Consider the following 26371-nt stretch of genomic DNA (forward strand, 5'->3'; position numbering starts at 1 on the left):
TGACTCCTTCACTCTCTAAATTCTAAATAAATTCTGCTTCTTGCAATTCAGCAGTGGAAATTTGGAGGCCTCTGCTGTCTCTTCTCTGCTCTAATGGCACAAGGTTAAGAAAACAGACTCTGAAGTCCCATTCTCTCCATTTACAGCCACGCTACCACTTACTAGTTGCAAGACCTTGACTAGTTACTTGATTTCTCTGTATCTCAGATTCCCCTCTTAACCAAACAATGACAGTGCCTACCACAGAGGGTTGCTGGGGGGCTTAAATGAAACCATGGTGTTTGGCACAGAATATACTCCCAATAAAGATAAATGAGTAGTATTCATTCCTTCATGGTGCTTTTAGGAAGAGCGTGTTGCTCACAACCTGAATTGAATGCTACTTTCAGAAGCATGCAAAGTCTGAGTTTAGAAAAGATAGTGTTACTGAAATTGATACACAGCACTACTCTGGAGCTCCAGGAGATTAAAAACAGAATTCTAAACTGTTGGAGAGCTCAGAAGTCCCTGATCCAACTCCCTGAATGTCTAGGTGGCATAACTGGACCCCTGACTATAATAACTCAGCCATTTAGCTGCCAAGCAGGTCAGTGAACCCAGGAGTCCTGATGACCCAGCCAGTATTTTTGACATAGGCGTAGTAAAGCAATAATAATGCCTTGTTGTCTTGACTAATTATTTTTTAATGGAGTATCTGGGTAGAATAGCAAGTGCACTTATTTCTTACTCTTTTTCAAATAGGAGAATAGACTTTTGAGAAAATTAGCATCTTTCCCTCCAGTTTCAGGCTTTGAAACAGGAAGAAGGCTTAGGATCTCAGGTTCCTAAATAGTCCCATAATTAGGGTGTCCTAATCCCAGTTTTCCAAGGAGAGTCCAGTTTATGCCTATTGCCCTGGTGTCCCACTGGATTAGCACTCCATTTCGCTCTCAAAAGTGTCCTAGTTTGGACAATGAATTTTATGATTTCCTTATCTCAGATGCAATCACAACAAAAGTAATGGCAAGTGAAGTTGGTGAAGCTCCCAATGCTCCTTTCCAGGAGCACAGGGAGAAATCCTATTTCTCATATTCTTTAAAAGAGAGGGCTGGAAGGCCTGGGTAGCTCCGTTGGTTAAGGGTCTGACTCTTGATTTCAGCTCAGGTCATGATCTCAGGGTCATGAGATTGAGCCCTGAGTTGGGCTCCACACTGAGCATAGAGCCTGCTTAAGATTCTCTCTCCCTCTCCCTCTGCCCCTCCCCCGCCAAAAAAAAAAATGGAGGGCTAAGAAGAAGGCATGTGTCAGGGCTACAATCAATCAATCATTATGATCTTGTTTACTACTACAGTTGAGGTATTGGGTGTTTACTATGAGCAATGATCTGTGCTTAGTGTGTTTACATCTATTTTCTTACAACTCTGCGAGGTAGGTATTTAATTTTCACTTATCGAGTAAGAAAATTAAACAAAGGATATAGAACAGGATATGGTAGGAGCCAGGATTTAAACTCAGGACAGTCTGGCTCCATTGTCTGCTCTTTGCTCTGCTGTACTATTTATTCTTCAGCACATTTTGTACATGGAATGGAGAGTTCACAAAATGGGCACTGTAAAAAATTTCTTTGAGCTTAGGGAAGCATTTTCTAAAGAAAAAAGGAAGAACTGGGCTTAAATCTCGAGATACTCATCCTCTTTGTTTTATTCTATAATTTATGGTAAAATAAAAAAATACCTCTCGATTGTCCTTTTATGGTTTATCTCCAAGAGAGCTGGCTCATAGCCGCCATTCCCTGCCCTCCGCTGTACATTTTGCTTCTACCAGGCGCTGGCAGGGAGAAATCCCGGGGGATATCCTGAGGCCAACTCAGAGCACACCCATTGTTTCACCACCTTGCTCCACCCTTCATTTGCAGCTACATTACTTTCCCTGGGGCCCAATGAACATTGTTTTTCTCTCTGTCAGAGGGGCAATCCAACCACGTGAAAGAGAAATAGGAGAAAGGAAGTGAGTGAATGTGTGTGTGTGTGTGTGTGTAAATGTTTAAAGAAAGACAACAGTAATTTAAATCATTTAGTTTTGGTCCCATGTAAAAGCGGTATGTTAAATTGATTTACCTATCACGGCTCCTTTCAGGATTTTAGACCCGGAGAAAGAAGGAATTTGGTGACCAAAATAGCTTTGAGGTATCTATTCCAATCCAACTTCTGAAAAAAAAAAGAAAAGAAAGAATAGAAAAGAAAAAGGAAAGAAAGAAAAAAAAGGAAAAGAAAGAAAAGAAGGAAGAAAGAAAAGAAAGAAAAGAGAAGGCTTTGGAATAGAAAATCTTTTAGGTGTCTGTTTCTTTTGTAAATCAAACTTTGAAAACACCATGGGGTTATGCATTTAGAAACAGTTCAAAAGTTCTAGGAAATGCCCATTGGTAACAATGAGAACTATTCCATGTATTTAACGAACTGCTTCTACCATTGGATCATTAAGGCATATTTTAACTGTGAGGTCACTGATGTTGTTTAAGTCTAGAGTATGCAGTGAACTGTTCCTTAAAGGAGTTCTGACATGTCTTGGCAAAAGCTTTCAGATGCTATGGATTGATGCCACTCTGAGTTCTTGGGTCAGGGATATAATTCAGGTTATAACATGAATAAGGTACAATTAGATGCCTAATTTTCTGAAATAAAGTAAGAAGGAAATGAGATTATTAAAACAGTCATGTTTATCTGGTGGCCATCTTTTAACGAAAATCCTTTCCAATCTATGAAAAACTATCATTAAATTATTAAATGTAGTTTTGTCCTCTGAAAGACAAAAGAGTAGTGTTTAGACTATCTGAAGAATCCATCTGACTGAACAATGCAAACAAATGTGGTCTTGTTGTCATTTCTGGGTCCTTCTGAAAACCCTGTGTACAGAGTTCAGACTGGGAGCCCCAGGAGGGTGGTCAGCAGTGAAAATGAGCTCCCCACTGGGCCAGCTTATTTCCCAACACCACCCCACCACCACGAATCCTGCTCCCAGATTACATCACCCACTCCACCTGACCTTGCATGTCAGACTAAACCCTTCCATTCTGCAATTGTTTTTTACATAACGTGGTTGAATAATGAAACTTAGAACCAGCCAGAGAGGAAGGTATATAGTAACATCTGACTTCTCTCCTTTATAAAATTATTGTGAAGATGCAATCAAACACAACCGACCTGTTCTGTGCAGTGATTACATTTTAAAAATTGTGCCAGTCATTCATGTAGAGCTCAACACAGAACAGGAAGCTGCAGAAGCAATCTGTGAAGGACATTAAGCAAAGAATGTGCTTTTTTTTTTTTTTTCATATTTTCCACAATTTAACATCCACTAAACTGGATAATGACTAAGTAATATATATGAAAATATATATATATATTTAGAGGTCACTATTTTTTTTGTTTCTTTGTCTTAGGTACATTCTTTGTATTAAGAACTTTAAGTTCATCTTATGGATAAGGCAGATGGGGTATGATCTATGGTACTATTTACAATAATCTGCTATAAAGCCCTAGCATTCATTTAGAACTTCCATTTATGTGCTTTGAAAGAAAAAAAAAAAGGTTATATGATTAAAGGTAACCATCAGATTCTTTGGTAAATAGCGTTATGCTGCATTTGGATGACAAGAAGAAATTAGAAGGTAAGGACTTTCTAAATGCCCAGAAGGGTTAAATGCAATGAATGACATTGCTGAATAATATAGCTGACATAATCAAGCACTGTTTTATCATCGGTGTCATTCATAATTCAACACATGCCTCTTAATAAGAATTAAATGAATCTTTTGGAGAATTTCAGGATAAGTTCATTGTATGAAATAAAAACATACCAGCTTAGGTCCAGTGACATTTTTGCCCTTTTGGAGCAAGGGGTTGACATTTTCTAGCACTAATGCTTATGTTTATTCAGGTCTTGGGTTACCATTTCATTGATTGTTATTCAGTTCTGTGAATGATCACTATGCTCTTGAAAGACATCATGCCTTGCTCATTGCCTCTTAAATAGAAATGAAAAAAAAATTGGAATACAGGACATTGTGACATAATGATTGCTACATAGAAAACAATGAGAATTTATCCTTGCAGAAAAGTGGGTAGCTGATGGATTTACAGCTTTCTGAAATATATTTTTCTAGCAGAGTAAAACTGTAAATAATAAGAGTGGAAAATAAAAATATACCAGTGAAGAGAAATAATACAATTTGGTAATTATTTTGCCAATATCTTTTTTCCTCCAAAAAGCAACAAAAGCTTTGGCTCCCATTATTATTCCAACCCATTTTCTGGGCTTAAGGGATAAAATACTTCTACACCGGAGCAAAATTTCTTTTTAACTGCATCCAAGTGGATATAAAGATATGTAGGTAGAATACAGAGACAGTGAAATGGAAGCTAGCCTACTAATGATTTTCTGAATATGAATCTATATAAAATATATCATTCTAACAGGATGCACAGACTAACGCACAAGGTTCCAAATAATATAACTGGTCAACATAGTGCTGAATATTGCTGATTAACTGGCTCACTAATGCCAGAATGTGCAGGAACATATTCCATAGTGAGTAAGCAAGAGGATGGGCCCAGGAATGACTGTACAAGAGCTCAAAAGTTGATGTCTTAGCCTAGCCTCAATAACTCATATGTTCTTTTGCTTTAAGTAAATTACCTATAATGTGCTGATTATATGTATTAGCTACAGATTGACAGTATCACAATCAACCTGCGTCCGTGAGCACCATTTGGTAAATTAAGCTGGTAAATGCAAATAGCAACAATGTCATTATAATGACAAAACTGGTTTCTTGCAGCAACAGTATGATCAGGAATTTTACTGTGACCATTGCCTAACAAACTTTATTTAGACTTTTGTGATGGATGATTTTCTTTTTACTTCAGATCTCGTGGATATGTGTTACCATGACAGCATTCTTGCATTCTTTCTTTTCACTATTGTAACCATAATTTTTTACTACAAATTACTTTTATCTGCTCACCAGACATCATGATAAGATTTTAACCTGATCTCTGAGTATGGCATTTTGAATACTGGAAGTGTTCATATTTGTATAAACATCTAAAGAAATAAAGTAAAAATTAGCAGCCCCTAGCATCTTGTCACTCTACTCTAGAAATCTAAAACTTCAGCTACGTCAAATGCAACCAATAGTGAGATATGTTTAAATTAACATGGAGATTTGATTAAAATAAGAAGCAAACACAAGTAGTCCAGTTTATTTCCTAGCTTCAGCATTTTTCAGTCCAAAGCTCATAGTTGTATCGACATATCTTGTACAATGAGGTGTAGGAGTCAGCATTATGGCATAAAGTGCTAACACTTCCTCAGTCATCAACCAAACAAGTCATATCTCTTATATACTATCTACCAACATAAGAACACAAAGAATATATTCTAAGGGCTCTGAGAAAAGAAAGCTAAAATCAAACTTTTTAATATCTACCTGCTTTTAGAAATAGACCAGGTAATTGTGGTTTTAACTTAGCACAATGCTCAATGCCTGGTTATTTTGAGAACTTGATAAATGGTTTTGTATAGATAGATGTCACCTGGTATTCCCATAAAAGGAGGATAATATACTTTCGATGGTGACTAAAATTACATGTGGTGTTATAAATCCCTAGTGCTTATGCTAGCCAAGGATTATTGTGTAAGAAAGAGAATACCAAGTAAGTGCCGTTCCAAGCTCATAAAATCAGTGTGATTTAACACTGCCTTGGACTGGACCAACTACTGATCATTTCCACCAGTATATTATACACACTGGGATGTCAGCAGGGACTTGGCATCTGATTTACAAAGACTGGAACACCTTTTTTAAAATGCAGGTTTATATCTCAAAGGGATTCATAATGAATGGCAATTGAGTTCATTTTTGCCTAAGAGGATCTGAATCTTTCTACCTCAGGAGTCTAGGATTGTATTATCTACAACAGAAAGACAAGGGATAGGGGAGGTGTTAGGAGAGAGAGAAATTCCTTACTTGCATCTACCATATTTTAGCCAACAGAGTGATGAGAGAAGATGAAGAAAGATTAGGACCGTGGGACTCACAGGTTCTCAGGACAGAATATGTATAAGAAAATTTGTGTCTGAGCAGGTAGCGATGTCGGCTGGAGCGTTATCTAGTACTATGAAGAACAAGATAAAATTCCACAGACTTGGGTGTTTACAAAAATTCTTCCTCTCTATTTAATTTTTCCCACACTTAACACCCTTGGATAAGACTCTATTAGCAAGTCAAAGGAAGTAAAGGTCATGAGGGACTAGTCCAAAGCAATCCTGCATCTGGGAGGGTGGATATGTTGAGTCTCTGTAGGAAAGGCACATAATCAGCACCTCTGAAGGGAAAAGCAATATGCAGTGGCCACAACAGGCCAATTAGAAATACGTATCAGCAAATTAACTTTTCCCTAGGCTTTGGAGTAAATCTTTCCTAGGGGCTAGGAAAGTGGTGGAGTGATAAGAAAAAGGCCTGAAAACCAGCCAAAAGGAGGTCTCGTGGGCTTCATTAAAATAAGTTGAGGGTAAGAAGCTCTTGGGGTGTGAAGAGATGAGAGGAGCTGGGACTTAGTGGCTAATGAGTGAGGGACTAAGGGACGGGGAATTTGCAATCTGGATCAGCCAAGGCTTAGCTGGGGCGCTCTGGGAAACTCACTTCATTTCTCGATTCCTCTGGCACCTTCCCTTGAAAGCAAGCTACTCCAACTTACCTCATGGGGTGGCTGTGAGAAAGAGAATAAAAGCGAGCTGGAAGACTTTTGCAAATATACAAAAATTATATAAATGTGAAAGAAAAACAGGGAATGCTAGAACATGCTATATAGTTATATTTGATTCAATAAAGAAAGGCTTTCATTTGTCATTGATGTGCGTTTTATTCCTTTTATACTCATAAACCAAAGATCTTGGGCCTGTATTACTTACCTAAAAGACTGCAAACCTTTTGAGATTGTTGCCACATTAGAAGCAAATTAAAGATTTACAACACAAGATAGTGTTTCTGATAGAATGAGGCCAGGGAGAGAGGCAATGAGACAGTATTGATTTTTTGTCCAGTAATTCCTTGACTCTGGAGAGTTCAGAAAATGATGTTAGAACTCCACAGTTTTTCTTTTCTGTTTGTTTTATATTCTTACCCATATAAATGTACCCATTTATAGGGTATGTGCTTATGTAAAAAAAGAATGCCTTATAATATCATCACTAATTCTTATATATGTCACTTACTTAATTTAAAATAGATTTAACTTAGAAACTGTAGTGTTTCCATAGAACACATGCATATTAGTTTCTAGAGTTTGACAAAGTGAAAGCCAAATAAAAATCACCATGAAGCATTTGGATATTTATTAGTGCCCAAGCCACAACTTTGGCTCTGTCTAGAAATCTCTAACAAACAAGCTGGAACATACAAAAACTTCTGACTGGTAACATTATTTTTACTTCTAAATACGACAACATGTAAGAACAGTGCTTGGTAATTTTGTTATTAGTTTAGTTGTGTAGGTTCAGGGTGGCTGTTGTAGTAAAAAGGGATACATTCTTTTTAACCTTCCTCCATCAGTCCTTCAAAGGGTCTTGATTTCTCTAAGGTGCCCCTTCTGCATAAGAATGGGGTGAGTTTTGCCAAATTTGACTCTGATTATGTGAGGTTCCTGCTGAGTGAAGCCAAAGTTAATTACCTTAATGCCTATTAGAACAGGTTCATTTCAATACAATGCTGAGAAAAAAGAGAAAGGACCCATTCTGACTCATACCTAATACTTTTGAACTTCGAAGTTGCTTAAAAACAACTTTCTGGTCTGGAGGGAAAAATGGCTGGAAGAAAAGTGATCAGGCTACTCATTAATGAATAAACTTACTAGTGCCATGTACAAAGGAGAAAGAATACAGAAGAGGCATCCCTGGTTTAATTTAAGGAATACATAAAAGGGAAACATTGGAAATGTGTGTGTATATATGTGCATGTGTGCATCCAGAAACAAGAAAAAATATATCCATCCCAATTCATTACCCTATTAAACTGAAAAACTACTGTCTTAGAAATAGTCTAAAATTATGCAAAATAAACCTAGGCTGATTTACACTATAGTATGTTCTTTATGGACATTCAAAAGTTAATAATTATACATGGAAAAGTAAATGCCAAATTGGCACTGTCTAGATTTAGGCAGAAGAGTACACTGAAATATTGGAAAGTTTGTGAAATAAGGTGGTTTAATAATTCTAATAATAAAGAAGAATAGTGATGAAGGCAGCAATGGGCTTATTCTGTTTTCCTTTATCAGAATCAATTTTGTAATTATATTGTTTAAATTTATTGATCTTTTGGTCTTGATGGCCATCTTTCCTTTTTTTTTTTTTTTTTTTTTTTTTGGACCTAAGGCAGGGTCAATGCAGTAATTTACAGATAGACAAACATATAACCATAAATATAGACTTCTCAACATGGCCTCAAATACAAGTGAGTTGCTATGTTCCAGATTTGCCATTCTTAAGTTGGGATATATATTGGACTAATCCATACTCTTTCTTCTGGTGATGACAATACTCAGCCTGGTGTCATATAGTACTACTTGCAAAGATGAGAAGGGAGAGTGGGTGACATGTTTTTTACCATGGCTTTGTGGAGTGGGCCAGGAAAATTATATGATCCTCCTAATATTAATATCTCCCTACACATTCCAAAATTAGAGAGTCACTGGGAGCCAAAGCTCCTCTTTAGAGATGGAAGTGATAACAGCTTTATTTTGTTTTAGATTTCACCAAGTGCTTTCTCATCTACTGAGGTGAAGCCTATTCATTGGTCATCCATGCTTTATTGCCTTTTCTTTAATCGGATTTATGTGTAGCTAAACATCAGCTAGAGAGAATAGAATATTTGATTGGGAGTTGAGGGTGCAGCTCAGGGTACTGAAGGAAGATAAACCCTGTTTAGTTAAGATGATGAAAATATTAGACAGTTTGACTCTTACCCTAAAATCTCCCTTTCATTGCCTTCTCTTCCTCCTCCCCTGTTTCTGGTGTTATCACATCTGATTTCTGCTGTTCCCAGAAATAGTTACAGTTTATCCCTAAATTATGCCAAGAGCCTTCTGTATGAAAATTTTCCTATTTAAATTCTATGAGAAGCAATATATAAGGCCAAATCAGAACAGAACTATTTAAAATGGAATTTAAGATAACTCTGAGTGGAATATGCATTTAAGAATTCTTCTGGTACCATAAGGTAAATGAAGTTGCCTTCTAACCAACAGAATTCACAGAATTTCTTAAATATGTTCTTAGACACTATTATCAATTTTGTATGCTCAAGTTTAGAGTATATTTTTTCAATTTTTGCTAAGGTGATACTTGCAGTTAAGGACAGAATTGGTTTCTACCCCTGTCCTTATCTCTGGGAAGATGATTTCTTATCACCTCCTCAAGCACAAAGAGACTAAAATGTCTCACCCAGCTTCCGTCCTCTGCTCACTTCTGTACCCAAGCTTGCTCCTGCTCAGATCTCGGAAAAAGAGTTCTGCTCTGCCCCCTCAGCCAGGAAGCAACAGAATAGTAACTGCTGTCCTCAGGATGACACTGCCTACCTCACCTCCCACTCCTGCCACCATGCTCCAGCCAAACAGGATGGCATCTGCCACTGCAGGGATTCTGACAGGCTACACAGTTACTAATCCAGCTCCCAACTAATCTGCCACACTCTTGGTGATAAAAACAAATATTGAAGTAGAAACTAACCCAGCTGTCCAGTTCTTCCATCCAGGTAATGAGAGTCACTTATTACCTAACGGACATTATTGAGTAACTATAGTACTGACCTTAGGAAACTCAAAGGAGATAAAAGGTGCATCTGTAGTGTTCCTTTAATCTTTCACAAGTATTGATTGAGTTTAAACACTATGTCCAATGGTGGACAGGATGTTGGTGATACGGACATGAGTAAGACCATGACTGACTTCAAGGAGCTCTTGGTTCTGCGAGAAAAGAAAATATATATTCACAATGCTCTGTTTTAGCACAGTGATACAGATGAGCACAAGTGGGATACCACAACCGAAGAACATGAGAGGCAGTGCCTGACTCTGCCTGTGATGAGGCCAGTGGGTGTGGAAAATCTCGCTGAGGGTAGCCAACACTGGAGCTGAGTCCAAAGAGAAGTAGATTGTTTTCAAAAACATTTACAAACTATCTTCTCAGTACATGCCTCAGTAGTTCCTTGGTTTTTATTGCTGATTAGTACTCCATTGTATGAATATACCACAATTTGTTTATCCATTCTGTAGAAGGACATTTGGGTTATTTCTGGTTTGGGTTGCTTGGATTGTTTCTAGTTTGGGACTATTATGGATAAAGCAGCTATGGATATTCTTGAGTGAGCTTTTGTGTGGGCATAGATTTTTATTTCTAGGAATGGATTTACTGGTGGTGCAGTATATTTATTTTTATTTTTATGTCATTAAAATTTTGCCAAACTGCCAAAATGGTTGTGACTTACTTCAGTAAAGAGAACTCCATTTACTCCACATCCTCTCCAACTGTTGGTGTATGTTTTTTTTTTAAGTTTTAGGCCTTCTAGTCAGTGTGAAATGCTATTTGTGTCTTTAATTGCATTTCCCTGATAATGAATGACGTTGGACATCTTTTTGTGAGTTCTTTAATAACATCCATTATGAAGTGTCTGTTTCAAGGCTTTTGCCCATTTTTTATTTGTCCTTTTACTATAAATATGGGTGTTTTCATCAAATAAATATTTTCTCCCAGTCTGTGGCTTGCCTTTTTACGTCCTTAACAATATCTTTCCTTTTTTTTTTTTTTTTTAAAGATTTTATTTATTTGAGAAAGAAAGAGTGAGAGGGGGATAGGGCTTGATCCCAGGGCCCTGGAATCATGACCTTAGCCCAAGGCAGATGCTTAACCGACTGAGCCACCTAGGTGCCCCCACAATGTCTTTCCATTAGCAGACTTTTAAAATTTTTAAAGGGGTCCAATTTATAATTCTTTTATGTTTAGGGCTTTTTGCAGGTTTTCGAAGCTAATTCCACCTACTTCAAAGTAGCAAAATATTCTGTATTTATTTCTAAAAGATTTATGGTGTTAACTTTGTGTTTAGGTCTCAAATAATGTTTGTGAATGGTGTGACATATTGGAAATGACATTTTAAAATTCATTTAAAATTTTATTTCAAGCTGCTTTGCTGCTAGAATATAGAAATGAAGTTGGTTTTTGTATAGTGACCTTGAATTCTGGAGCCATGCTAAATTAACATGTTGGTTTTAGTAGCCTTTTTATAGACTGATTAGAATTTTCTACATAAATAATCATGCCATTTGCAAATAAGACAGTTTTACTTGGAGGTTTTCAATCTTTATGGCCCTATTTATTTTTCTTGCTCTATTACAATGTTTATGAACCTTACTACATTGCTGAATAAAGTGATGAGAACATAAATCTTTCTGCTCCCCAAATTAGGGAGAAAACATTCACTATTTTGCGATTACATATGATGTTAGCTGTAGGATTTTCATAAATACCCTTTACATGATGAGGAAGTATATTTCTGTTCTTAGTTTGCTGATTTTTAATCATGGAAGGGTATGAATGTTGTCAAAAGCTTTTTTTTTTTTTGCAAATATTGAGATGGTTAATATGATCCCCCCCTCTTTCATTCTTTTAATGTGGTAAATTGCTCTGATTAATTGCACTGATTGCATTTCTGGGATAAAAACCCACTTGGTCAGTTTATTTTTCCTTTTGTATACTATTGGATTGATTTGCTACTGAATTTGGATTTTGTATCTATTTTCATAGGGGATATTAGTCTTTATTTGTAAAGTCTTTGTCAGATTTTGGAAATAGGGTTATTCTGGCCCCATAAAATGAGTTGAGAAGCATTCCCTCTTTCTGTTTTCTAACAAAGTTTGTATAGAATTGGGTTTTTTTTATTAATATTTTATAGAATTCATTGGTGAAACCATCTGAGCTTGAGTTTTCTTTGTTGAAAGGTTTCTTTGTTAAATTCTAAATTCCGTTTCTCTAAGATATATTGACTTTTCAGATTTCCGATGACTTTTTTAGTCTGTTTTGGTAAGATGAGTTTTTCAAAGATTTTGTCAATTCTTTGTTATCATATTTATTGGCAGAAAGTTATTTATAATGTCATTTTTATTACCCTCTTATTACCCATTATTATGTAGCAATATCCACTGTGTTACTGTTGATGTTAGTAATTTGTGTTTTCTCTCTTTTTGCTGTTACCAATTTCACTATTCTTTCATAAAGACAGTGTTTGACTTGTTAATTTTCTTTATTATTTACACATTTTCCAGTTCATTTTATTTGTTCTTTATAATTACCATTACTTCCTTTCTTCTATTCATTTTGGGTATAATTTGCTCTTCTTTATCTAACTTTAAAAAATTTTAATTTCACTTCATGGTGAAAGAAACAAAAAGCACTTCCATTCTTGTACTACAAATTTAACTTCTAAAATTAATTTAGCTTTGGGGCACCTGGGTGGCTCAGTCAGTTAAGCTGCCTTTGGCCTAGGTCATGATCCCAGGGTCCTGGGATCAAGCCCTGCATCCAGCTCCTTGTTCAGCAGGAAGCCTGCTTCTCCCTCTCCTCCCCATTTATGCTCTCTCTCACTTTCTCTCTCTTCTCAAATAAATAAAATCTTAATAAATAAATAAATAAATAAAATTAATTTAGCTTCTTTCAGTACTTGTTTTTTTCTTCTTCCAGTACTTGTAGTGAAGATGCTCAAATGAAATCTATTCTCTAACTTTTTAAGATGGAAGTTCAGCTTAATGGTTTTACATCTTTTTATTTTCTGATATAAACATTTAATATTATAACTTTCCTTCTACCACTTCTTTAGCAGCATCTCACAAATTTTGGGACGTTGTTTTCCATTATCAGTTTGCATCTAATATTTCCAATGTTTTCCCTTCGATTCATTCTTTGATTCATAGGCTATAATGTATTCTTTAATTTTCAACTATTTGGGAGCATTTCTAGATATTTTATTGTTATATATATATATAAATGTGTATATATATATATCTTATGGTTATTGACTTTTGGTTTCATCTTATGTTGTAAGATTTCAGTCATTTGAAATGCATTAAAACAGAGTCCAGTGCACTTGAAAGAATGTGTATTCTTAAGTGTTGGGTATAGTGTTCTACAATGTCAACTAGGTCACGTGGATTAATAACATCTTCCCAATTGCTATACTTACTAATTTGCATATGTGTGTTTATTTGTTCTGTAAATTACAAAGAGGAGGTATTAAAATCTCCAATTATGATTATAGATTTGTATTAGTTCTGTCAATCATTGGCTCATTCATTATGAAAGTCTGTTAATAAGTGAATGCATGTTTAAGTTCATTTTATCTTCCTGATCAATTTATTCTTTTATGATTATGAAGTTCCTTCTTTATCTCTGCTAATATCCTTAGTCTTAAAGTCTAATTCAGATAATATTAATATAGCCACACCAGCTTTATTATGTGTATTATTTGCACAGTATACATTTTCCATCCTTTTACCTTTAAACTATCTGTCTTTAATGTGTGGTTCTTGTTGACAGCATATAGTTGAGACTTGCTTTTTTATCTGTTCTAACTATTCTGGCTTTTAATTGGAATGTTTAGTACATTTACATTTAATGTGATTATTGATAAGGTAGGGTTCATATCTCTTATTATTTTATATTTGTCCCATTTGTTTTTTTCATTTTGTTCTGTTTATTTTTGTTTTGGCTTTGTTTTTGCTCTTCCATTCTTTTATCCTTGCTGTTTTTTAGGAAGTTTTTTGTTTTTGTTTTTGTTTTTTTAGGATTTTCTTTAATCTCTATTGGCTTTTTATCTATACCTATAATTTCAGCTAGATATTTTTAAATGTTCTAAATAATGTAGCCTAAATTTTCAAAAACTAAATTAGATTATCTCTGAAATGAAATTAATTAAAAGCAAAATCAATATTACACTATTTTGCTTAAAACAGTTTGTTTACATTTATCTACTCTATCCCTTGTTACTTAATATCTATACATATGATAATCTGACTTGAAATGTCCCTATTTTTGTTTTCAACAATCATTTTTAGAAGAAATTAAGAGGTAATAAAAGATAGTGTTTTGTATTTACCTACATATTTTGTCATTTTCAGTTCTCCTTATTCCCCCCTCTAGATCCAAGTTTCAATCTGGCATCATTTTTCTGTGGGCTGAAGAACTTCTGTTAGTATTTCTTGTAGGCAGATCTATTGGCGACATGCTCTCAGCTTTTATTTATCTGAATATCTTTACTTCATTGTCATTTTTAAAGAATATCTTTATTAGATATAGAATTCTGGATTGACATTTCTTTTTATTTTAGCACATAAAAGATGTCATTTCATTTTCTTCTGGTTTCCATTATTTCTGATAAGAAGCCAGTCATCAATTCACATCATTGTTTCCTTGTAGGTAAACATATATATACATATGTAGTATGAGTGCTTTTAAGATTTGCTCTTTATTTTAAAAAAAAGTTTTGAAGATTTTATTTATTTATTTGAGAGAGAGAGCACAGAGGGAGAATGAGAGTGAGAAGCAGACTCCCCGCTGAGCAGAGAGCCTGATGCAGGGCTCCATCCCAGGACCCTCAGATGATCACCTGAGCAGAAGGCAGACACTTAACCCACTGAGCCACCCAGGCTCCCCAACATCTGCTCTTTATATGTGATCTTCAGTTTACTGTGCTGTATCTTGGTATCATTTTCTTTGTGTTCATTCTCTTTGTATTTCTTTGAGTTTTTTGAATCTGTAGGTTGATATTTTTCACTAAATTTGGAATTTTTTTTCCGTTATATCATCCTTTTTTTCTGTTCCATTTTCCCTCTCTTCTCTCCTTTGAGAAATTCTGTTACATGTATGTTAGAAAACTTGATCTCTTCTCATAGGTCCCTGAGGTTCTGGTCATTTTTTAAAAATATTTTTTTCTTTTTCAGCTTGGGTAATTTCTATGGATTTGTCTTCATAAACTCTTTCTTCTGGAGTCTACAATCTATTTTGAAGCCCATCTAGATTTTTCATGTCAAATGTTACACCTGTTGTAGCCTTTCCATATTTTTAACAGCTTTTATTTATCTACTGATATTCCTTATGTAGACTCAGTAGTTCCACTTTTTCCATTAAATTCTTGAGCATATTTATATGATCTTGCTTAACATCCTTTCTTAATTCCAACATCTGAGTAATTTCTGTGTCTGTCTTGGCTCTCTTTTTTCTTGGTTTTTATGCTACATTTTCTTTCTCTTGTATAGTAATTCTCATGTATAGTAATTAATTGTACATTCAACATTGACATTGTGGATAATACATTGTAAGAAATCTGGTTTACAGTGTCTTTCATTAGAGGGAGTTATATTTTGTCTGGCAAACAAATTACTTGGAATCCTCTCTGTCCTGTGAAATGTGTTTTGGTTCTTTATCAGGGCTTGTGTGGGCCAGTTTTGTCTTTAGTCCTAAGGTATATGGCTCTTATCTGGGGTATGGTCTTTGCTCATAGGGTGTGGTGCTTTTGGAGTCTGAAACTAAATTCCCAAGGTTCTCAGAGATGTCTGCCATTCTAACTGGGCCAGAATTCTGTCTTCTAGCATTACATAATTTCTATCTCCTGTTCTGCCCTCAGCCCTAAAGCAGTCATTCTCTTTCAGGACTCACAAGATTTTCCTTCTGAATGCATAGTCTAGCCGTAAGCCAAGGAGTCACCAAAAACCTGTACACAGATTCCTAGGGCTATTGCTGTCCTCAGATCTCCACTTTCTAGGATCCTTCCCTGAAAGTCCCAGATGCTTCAGCAGTCCTGCCCATTCATACCAGTTTCTACAGCTCAGCAAAATCACTGAGTCTGCTTGGGCTCTGTCTCCCTACACTGCAGTCTAAGACATGCCCCAGTGGGAAACCAGGACAAACAGGAGGCTCACCTCATGTTTTCTTTTCTAAAGATTGACTGCTATTCAACAGGGAAAACTTTATATGTATATATTTTTCCAGTTTTATAGTATGTCAAGAGAACAAATTTGGTAGCAGTAACTCTGTCATAGCTGGAAGAAGAAGTCTTACCATTTATTTAATTTGTATCCTCAATGTGTGACCTGCAATATGTCAATGTAGGATTGGTGGATGCATATATGAGTGGATGTATGAATAGTGGAATTAGTGGAGAGATGGGTGGAAAAAACTTGCTGTGCTTTTTCCTTATATTATTTTTTCTCCTTAGCATGTCTTACAGTCTAACATACTCTATATTTGTTTTGTTTTGTTTCTTGTATCACTCCCACTAGAATGTAAGTGGCACAATGTAAGTGTCAAAATGACATTTGTTTGTTTTGTTTACTGATTTATTACTAGAACTAGAGTAGTGACTGGCATATACAGACTGCTTAATAAATATGTGTTGTTAGAGTTAACTGATATATTTTTAAGGATGATCTGTCTTACTTTTACAGAAATATGCTAAATAATGAAGTGAAGTTGAGCAGGTATAAAATTTGTCAATGGCTGGTCAGTGCTTCTGGGGGAGGGTCATTTTAGAATATCCTGTTATTTTGACTAACAATTGAAATGTTCAATCCAACTACATCAACCCTTTTTATGTTCCTCATTATATATGCCAACCTTCTTCCTTCCTTTGAAATGTTGCAGTTCCATCTCCCTGGAAACCATCTCCTTGCTCTTCCCATGAACAGTGCTTCCTTATATCATTCAGAAGTCAACTCAAATGCTGCCATTTTAGAGAGGACTTGCCTAATCTCAAATAGAAGAACTTACACCCCCAGTTTCTTTTACAACACCATGCTTGATTTTCTTAAGAGAACATATCCTCGTCTGAATTACCTCATTTTATTTTTACATATTCATTGTCTTACCTGTTTTCCCAGAAGATAAACTCTGTAAGAGCCAGACACTCACGGGGCTTCTTCAAGGTAATGCTTATAACCTAACATAGTGCTTGGTTCTCTGTAAGCACTCAAAAATTCTTTCTGATGATAAGCAGAATTCTAAGATGGCTCCCATGATCTCCACCCCTTGGTATTACTCCTGTGATTATGTTATGCAACATCACAAAGAGATTTTGCAGATGTAATCAAGGTTACAAATCAGTTACCTTTCAAAGCAGAGACTTTTCTCTGGCTTGCAGAGGAGGAGGTCAGAGAGAGATTCCAAATGCAAGAAGGATTTGATGAGCCACTGCTGACTTTGAAGATGGAGAGGAGCACACACAAAGATCAGAGAGAGGCCTCTCTGGCAGCCAGCAAGGGAATGGGAACCTCAGTCCTAGAGCTGCAAGGAACTGAATGCTTCAAAAACCAAATAAATTAGAAGCAAATTTTTCCAGAGCCTCAAGATAAAAACCCAACCTGGCCAACACCTTGATTTGGCTTTATGAAAACCTAAGCTGAGAGCCTAGTTGAGCCTGTATGGACTTTTGACCTACAGAACAGTGAGATAAGGAACGGACACCATATTAAACTGCTAAATTTGTGGTGACTAATTATGCAACAAAAGGAAACTAATACAAGCCCTCAATAAATATTTGTGCCTTTTCTTCTGCCCCAGCACAACCTCTCAGTTTCAGGGATGAATTATCTCCTCTACAGTGGTGACAATGGCCTACTAGGTTGTGATCCACTGACTTAGCTTCATTGTGAGTCAGAGATGTCCTTTGACAATCCTTCATCTGCAAAAGATCTATTTATCTTTGCTCACCTGTCTTTTCTTTCTTGCTCATCTCTGAGGAAGAGATGCTTCTTTTGGAGGTTTAATCATTTCAGTGGTGATTTTAAACACAGCGTGACCCGCTTTGTCAGAATGGTGCTTCTTCTGCTATCATCTGTTTTGTCTTGCATGTGCTACTTCCCCATCAGATGCTTCTTCTTTGTCTATAAATAAAAATTAGCAATATATCATCTCACTATATTTGATTTAGCAGTCCAACTTTTTTTTTTTAAGATTTTATTTATTTATTTGATAGAGAGAGAGACAGCGAGAGAGGGAACACAAGCAGGGGGAGTGGGAGAGGGAGAAGCAGGCCTCCCGCTGAGCAGGGAGCCTGATGCAGGGCTCGATCCCAGGACCCTGGGATCATGACCTGAGCCGAAGGCAGACGCTTAACGACTGAGCCACCCAGGTGCCCCAGCAGTCCAACTTTTTGAAAGCAGAGTCAGCACTCACTTCTTCATCTTCCTCACCATCAACCAATTTTTAAAGGTATAATTTTATTTACTTTTAATAGAATTAATCTATATGTGCTTTGTATAAAATCCAAAAAACACAAGGGTATAAAAAAGAGTAAGCCTTACTTTCATCCTTGTCCCACTGATATCTAGTTCCCCTTCTTAGAGGCAACCGTGTGTGTGTGTGTGTGTGTGTGTGTCTTCCCAGGGCCAATGTGTGTGTGTGTGTACATGTATGTACACACACGTACACACACATGTATATACAGATACATTTGTTTAATGCCTAACCTCTTACATTCTACCTCCCACTGATCCTATTCTCATGGAAGGTACCAATACTTTTATATTTTGTTTTCCTTATTTCCTGGCTCTTTGTTAACTTCTCACTTCTCTTTTTCCATGAAGCACTTGACATTCTCAAAACAACACCCTCCATCATGCCACATCAAACTCTTTAAAAAGCCCTCATTGGGGCACCTGGGTGGCTCAGTCCATTAAGCGTCCAACTCTTGTTGGTTTCAGTGCAGGTCATGATCTCATGAGATCGTGAGATTGAACCTGGGGTTGGGCTCCATGCTCAGTGGGGAGTCTGTCTGGGATTCTCTCTCCCCATCTCCCTCTGCCCCTCCCACTTGTGCTCTCTCTCACTCTCTCTCTCCCTCTCTAAAATAAATAAATAAATCTTTAAAAAATATCCTCATTGTTTTCATAACAGTACAGTCTTTAGATGGTCTCCTAATTCCCCTAATTGTCCAGTTTATAGTTGCCTCCTTTTCTGCCTCCTATCCTCTCAGTGTTAGGGTCCAAGGCTCTGATCTCATGGATTTCTATGGTTTTAACCATTAACCTTATGTGGATGATTGCCAAACTCATCTTTTTAGGTAGCCCAAATGGATTAGCCAAATTCTAGCTCTTTATTTCAGCAGACTGTGAGCATTTTTCCCTCCGACATTCCATAATCCTTTAGGATAAAATTTCTAAAGCTAAGTCCTACTTCAGCTCTTTCTGGGGAGTCAGGAAAGGGGAGACCCTGAAAACAGCGGCTCTTGCTGACATCCCCACTGGTGTTAACTGATCCACTTCAGCTCCACACTTAGATTTATAGATAATCCTTTCCTCTCAGATCTCACATAACCCCCATTACCAGATAAAGTCAGCTCTTGGTTTATAATCCCTTCCCACCTGTTCCTTCTTGCTACACTCACCCTAAGTTATGCCTAGATAAAGTCTGCTAACTATTCTCAATGCTTCTCTTACCCTATCCATTCTGTACCATTATGTTGTCTAATTCAATTCTTTCTTCTTATTCAAAACCTTAAATGATTCTCTATTGCTTGTAAAATAAAATAAACATTTTTTAGCTTATCATTCAGAATTGAAAATAATCTGACTCCAACATACTTATGCAGCCTCATTCCTCACTCAACCCCCCATTTATCTTGCACTGTGACCTAACTGGAATTTTCCCTGGCCATACCATCCTGTTCCTGAACCTTTCATCATAATATAATGGCTCTCCACACCTCCCCTTCTTTCAATTTCTTGCATCACTGACACTTTTTAAAAACCTGTCACCTATTCAAGGCTGAGTAAAATACATCTGCATCTACTAAATATTCTCTGATGTCACCCCTGTGCTATGTAGTTTATAGGCATTGTGTGTACATTTATTACCTATGTGCAAAGAGAAGAGGACCAAAGGTACTAAACACCTAATATGCACTGGTTGCTGGGCTAGGCACTATCATCTCATTGAATCCTTACAATTCTATGGTGCTATTGTATCAACCCAAGATGGCACAACAAGGTTTTGAAGCGAGGGGCCTACCCTAGGTGGTCTAAATTGAAAAATAAAAGCAAAACAAAAAAACAAAATAAAAACCCAGAAATAGAGTAGAGTAAACAAAGAATAAAAGGACTCTGTGTCTGTAGTTCCATTATGTTAATGGCACTGATAAATTCAGGTCATGTGGCTCTACTTAGTGGACGTATCTAATTTGCACATCTAGGTCCACAGTTCCTTTAGGGCTACTTCCTCTCACTCCTTACCCAATGCTCCTTTTCCTGGTTCACTTTTACTTGTCATTAGGGTCTCAAATGAAACATCATTTCCTCAAAAAAACCTTTCCTGGCCCTCCCTTTGTCCCCACCCAGGTCTGGTGCTTTGTTATGTGCTCTCACTGTACTTTGTACTTTTCCTTGTGTAGGTACACTTCAATTATTCATATAGTTACGTATTTTATTACTTGTTGATATCCAGGAAATTGCTTATTAATTACTAAAGCATGAACTAATTTAAGGGTGGATACCATTTCTCTTTCCTTGACAAGTGTATCGCTGAAAATATTCCCCACCATCACTGAAAATACTCCCTTTGTGGTGAATTAATGAATGGAAGGATTGATAGGTAAATGAACAATTCTTAAAACTCTCCTAGTCTAGATTTCTGAGATTGGCACCCCAGGAATGATAAATTTATGCGGGGGAAGCAGAAATTTGTAATTGTCTAATATCCTTTTGTTACTAACTCCTAAAACTATCAGCATACTACCTGTCCCTATAGATTTCAGCTTAGAGATTTCCTTCCTTTCTTTCTTTCTTTCTTTCTTTCTTTCTTTCTTTCTTTCTTTCTTTCTTTCTTTCTTTCTTTCTTCTTTCTCTTTCTTTCTTTCTTTCTTTCTTTCTTTCTTTCTTTCTTTCTCTAATTCTAACAAGAAATGTGTCTTTAATATGCTTGGCATAGCTGCCTCTGAAGAGTTAGAAAATGTTAAATAATACAACACAACATAAATAATACAAATAATGACAGTACTGCGTTGTTAACATTAAGCTGATTCATTTAAGGACTGGCAGCATCAAGAGTTGTTTCTAAGAACTTTAACACTTGAAGATCCTATAGATACCCAGTAAGTATTAATTGTCTGAACAGTACTTACAACCTATGAGAAATTTGTTTTCCCACATAGCTATTTTCATCTGAGGTTAAACACAAGCCACAATGAAAGGCCTTTGTTTGGGTGCCGTGTGATTCTCTTGGAACGATACCGAGATGTCAAGATGGTATCTCTAACACGGTGGATTTACACAGCACCATGCTTCACAGAAGCTTAATTGTGTTGTTGTTTTAAAGACAAACTTGTGCCAAAGACCTGGCATTCTGCAGAGGATGCCAGATGGTTACCCTGGAAAGTCTCTTCTCAGAAACAGGTGGGTGTTCCATCTCACTATCCTGCCCAAAGGCAAAGCCTTAGCTCTGGACTATTCAGGGAGTTCTCAGGGAGAAGCACTTTTCTGACAAAGGAAGACATTTTTCTTTCAGTGGTGCCGAGTACATAGTAAGCACCCAAAGATACTATTGATTGCTCTTTTAAGTTAAAAATCAGTATCTCCTGCCCAATTTTATTCTGGAACATCAGCTTCCAACTGCCCGCTCCCCATCTCTTCTTGAATCTCTGTTACTTAAGAGTCAAAGCAGAACTATTGATTCTTATCCAGCCTCCCAACCCATGCCCTAGGCCAAATCAGCTCCCATCCAAGGCTTTTTTCATCCTCTGTAAATGGCACCACTGTCCACCAAATGGTTCAAGATCAAAATGTAGGGGTTCTTGTGGATTACTCTTGCTCTGTAACATCCCACTCAAATCTATTAGTAAGTTTGTTAATTCAACCTCCAAAATATATCTCTAACTCAGTTAAAGCCTGCTCTTTGACTGATTCCACTGTAGCCTATCAGCACCCTCTCTTGCCTAATGGCCTCTTTTCTTCCACTCTTGTTCCTTTCAAGTCCATTTTTCACATAGCAGCCGGGCGAGCCTTGTAACAGTGCAAACCAGATCATTTCATTCCCCTGACAGCTTCCACAAATATTGAGAATGAAAGCACATTCATTACCCCCCAGCCATAAGGTCTTACTGATCTCCCTTTGCCAGAGGAGGGAATCTTATCTGCTACACTTTTTTCCCACTCACTCACCATTCCCCAGATACATGGGCCTTGACTTTGAACCGCCAACACACTGAGTGATTCCAGGTTCATGGGCTTGGCACTTGCTGGTCCTGCTGTTTAAAATTTACACCTCCCAGATCTACGTGGGACTTACTCCTTGTCTTTCAGGTCACAGTTCAAATAACACCTCCTCAGATTGCCCTGCCTCCTTTGCTTTCAGTCACATTACCCTATTTTATTTTTTCATACAACTTGATTATATCTAATAGTATTACTTGCTCACATGTATTTGTTGCATGCCTCCCCACTAGCTTATAAGGTCCTTGAGCTCAGAGACTGACTCGGTCACTGCCGAATCCCTAACATGTAAAATGCACATAAGGCCAGTTTGTCTCAGTGGGACCAGACATCTTCCTGAGTCCTGATTCTGAAATTTTTAGGTGGTATTTGAATACCACCTCAGCTTTTATTTTCAAGCTAAGCCTGAGTGCACCTGGGGAAGCCGCAGCTCCAGGCACCCAAACACCTCTCTTTTGTCAGAGTATCTCTGTTTCAATCTGCTTAATTTTTAAAAAATCTAACTGGCTCCCACAAAGGAGATTCTGACAAATAAGATTCCACTAGTGCAGGGTTGCCTGGGTGGCTCAGTCAGTTAAACGTTTGCCTTCAGCTCAGGTCATGATCTCAGGGTCCTAGGATGGAGATCCTCACTGGGCTCCCTGCTCAGTGGAGAGTCTGCTTCTCCCTCTGCCCTTCACCCCTCCCCACCAGCTCATGATCTCTCCCTCACTCTCTGTCTCTCAAATAAATAAATAAAATCTTAAAAAAAAAAAAAAAGGATTCCACTAGTGCAAATGAATGTGACTGCTTAATGCATATATTTACGAACATTTAAAAGTCCTCTTCTGAACCTCCAAAAACATAGATAAGGTGCATTTCTTGTCATCTATACTTCTCCCTGCTTTCTGGTCCCACTGTCACTACCCTATTAAGATCCCCACCTCTTACTTTGGCCTGGATAGTATCTGGAAATGTCTCTGTCTCCTTTTCTGTCCCTTCTGCCAATTCCTTCTTCACCCGGCTGTTAAATTAACATCACTCCTCCCAAGCCCAGATCTGAGCTGTCCCACCCCCGTTGGCTGTCTGTGCCTCCTGCCCTCATTTACGCTCAGCAGCCTGGACTGACGCCACCTCCCTTATCTTACTCTTCCTTCAAAGTCTCTGTGCCCTGCATACCCTTCACACCAGCCACACTTGACTATTTCTCAACGTGGCCTGCAATTTTCCCTTCTCCTGTCTGGCTGTGCTCTGGCCATTCCTCACACCAATTCTTTCCCCTCAGACTTGCCAATTGCAAGCCCACCTTAAGCTGCCCCGTTGCCCACGCCACCTGCCTCACCTCACCTCACCCTTAAGACATCATCTCTCTTCCTTTGTGCCCACAAGTCTGTTAGGACTACTGTTGGGACACTAATCACGCTTTTGTCCTCTCTGAACTGTGGAGACTGCCTACACTGACGGGGAAGGATATGATTTAGAGCAGAGGATTCAGTGCCGGTCCCACCTGAAATATCTTCCTCTCAAAGCTGTTATGGGTGTTGATACAAGTGAAAATAATTTGGAAGCTAGAAATGTGAAGTGTGCTTATTCCTATTTGCTACTTGTGGGCAGGGACCATTTCTATTCATCTTTGTACCTAACCTTCGGCCCCAACGCATGCCAGTATCCAGCAGAGTCCTTTCTCTTCAGCGCACTACTGAGAAAAAGAGGAAGGACCCATTTGGACTCATACTTAATAAACTCAACTTGAACTTTCAAGTTGCTCAGAAGAGCTCTTTCTGACCTGGAGGGAAAAATGACCAGAAGAAAAGTTTTAGGCTATTTATTAACTGCTTTATTTGAATAACAGATTATTTGGGGGTAAGTCCAGGTGAACCTCTGAAGTTAGCACTGTTCTGGATCTTTCATGTGCTCTCAAAAGTCCAGCCCCCAGTTTGGGGGATGCCCAGCCCAGGAGTTCTTTGAGGCAGAATTTGAATGAGACAGTTGCATTAAGGCATGTAGAGGTTTGTCTGATGGCCAGGGTGTATGGTTTATTTCCAGAAGGGGGGCTAGACAGGAGGAAAAAAATATGGGATCCCTAAAGTAAGTCTCTGTGGAGAAGTCTTGAAGGATAGTCCAGTCTCTGCAACAAGGCTTGGATGATGCAGGGAGTAGATGTTTTTAGGGGGAAGCTGTGATTGGCTTTCCTCTGACCCGGCTCCTTTCCAGTCTTGTAGTGTTGGATCACCATGGCTGGCCAATCAGGTTGTGCACTGAACAAGAATACACACAGAAAGATATTATTTACATAGCAAATTTGCACATACTATTTTTTTTTGGTTTGTGTTTTTATTTTTGCAATTTTTTGCCAAAGGAAAACCAAGCGTCTTAAGAAAGGGATGTCTTTTTGTTTGGAACTAGGGGAGGACCTGACAGGGCACCCTAGAAGGGGAGGGCTGTTAAGAGTGGAAAGAACTATGCCACTAAGAGCCCAATGGTTCTGCATTAACATTCCTTCAAAAAAGCTGGTTTGGGGAAGTAGAAGGAGTTTCCCTACTTGTCATGGTGGAGAAAAGTGCTAGAGCCCAGTGGTCCAGAAGTGATTGACAGAGGCCTATAAGCAGCAAGCAGAACAGAGCAGATGCAGGTCAACAGGGGAGTGTGGAGGTTCCCAGTCCTGGTTAAAACCACTACTATTTGAACACATACACAAAGAGATCATTACTATTTCCCTCTACCCATCTAGCCTGCTTTCCCTAAACTCTTTAAAGGCAAGAAATGAGTCTTAGACATATTTATCCCCTGAGAACCTAGCACAGGACCCCGTGCATAATATTTACTCAGATGGTTGTTTGATGGATGCCCATGGGTTTTATAAGTTTTATCCAGGAGGCTTCATATATCCCATTTTCTCTTCATTCCTTTTGTGTTTTCTTCTCAGACTTGGGGCATCGTCACAAGTAGATAATATGTTCAATAAACAATATAAACCTTCTCTCAATACAGAAGTTAGAAAATATCATGGCAGGAGCCTCCAGGTGGCTTTCTTTCCAGGACCAGTTTTTCCCTCTTTCCTGCATTTCCGAGTCATCAGAAGTACTTTCCTAACACCCTAAAATTCAGGATGCTGATCAAGTCGTGAAGAAGCTTTTCTTCTAACCCTGCTGGGTATAAAGGACTGCATTTTACTCTGGGAAGGGATTCAAAGTCTTTCCAAATAAATGACCTGCTTGTCTAGCTGTCAAAATGTGGAATTCATTGGCAGTCTTACCATAGCCCTAATTCAAGTTTATGTGCCAGAAACGGAACTTCTGCCTTTCAGATTCAAGAAGGTCTTCAGACCTTGGCCGTCTTGCACAATATGGAACTACTATTAGAGCAACTGAGGCTATTTACAGTGTGTTTAAATAATGTAGTGCAGAGAATAGGAGATTTGAAAGTCTGGCTGGGAGCTGGAGAATCGACTTCCATAAATCTAAGCCCCAAAAAATACCTTTTTTGTTCAAATGTTGGAAAGAATTTTGTCGACCTTTTTGCTTCGTTGAGATTTCTTTAAGTTTTCCTGGTAACCAGAAACAAATTTCACAATTTGTGTCACATTTGGCTCCTGTTCCGAGAGGGAGGGGAAAGCTGGTTGTTATTTCAGTAATCCCTGAACAGCAGAGAATGGAGAATTCGGCACCGAGGAAGCCTGCCAGCAGGCAACGCTGCCAAACCAAACAGGAATCAGTGTGGACAATAGGAAGATTATGTGGTGGAAAACGGATACCCCAAATTGAGGCAGGAAAGCCATGTCAATTATATTTAGAAGCAGCATCTCTCCTCCAGGTTACAAAACCATCCCTCCAAGCATTTAGAAGATGTTGCTGTTTCACCAAAAGCTCACCCACAAAAGGTCAATGGGAGAAACTGAAACACAGTGCTTTTTCTCTTATAACTTCCTGTGTGCCGTGGTATCTGGCCACGAATCTTTTCAAGACCACTGTGTCCTTTCATTCACACTAGATCAGGCCTTCCAGTGTTCCCGAGAGAGGAAGTGGACAGAGCCCCCGCTGCTAGGAGCAAATGCAGAGGGCTCAGCCATACCCTCCAGCAGGTTCTCTCTGGGCAAGGCCTGGTGAAGGACC

The 26371-nt window shown here is 37.9% G+C and overlaps 1 protein-coding gene and 1 long non-coding RNA gene across 5 annotated transcripts in view; one reads left to right on the forward strand and one right to left on the reverse strand.

The window, feature by feature from the left end:
- Positions 1-26371, forward strand: part of STARD13 (StAR related lipid transfer domain containing 13) — a 521208-nt gene that overhangs the window by 34001 nt on the left and 460836 nt on the right. The gene's annotated exons all lie outside the window — the stretch shown is intronic.
- LOC135363753 (uncharacterized) lies at positions 24084-25392 on the reverse strand. The gene is made up of 2 exons (XR_010409811.1): positions 25085-25392; positions 24084-24517 (listed from the first exon to the last, which is right to left on the reverse strand). It is a non-coding gene; the product is annotated as an uncharacterized LOC135363753 (long non-coding RNA).

This window comes from Mirounga angustirostris, unplaced genomic scaffold, assembly GCF_029215605.1.
Source record: "Mirounga angustirostris isolate CCGP_5_RB_7025 unplaced genomic scaffold, mMirAng1.0.hap1 SCAF_3, whole genome shotgun sequence".
Classification (NCBI taxonomy): Eukaryota; Metazoa; Chordata; class Mammalia; order Carnivora; family Phocidae; genus Mirounga; species Mirounga angustirostris.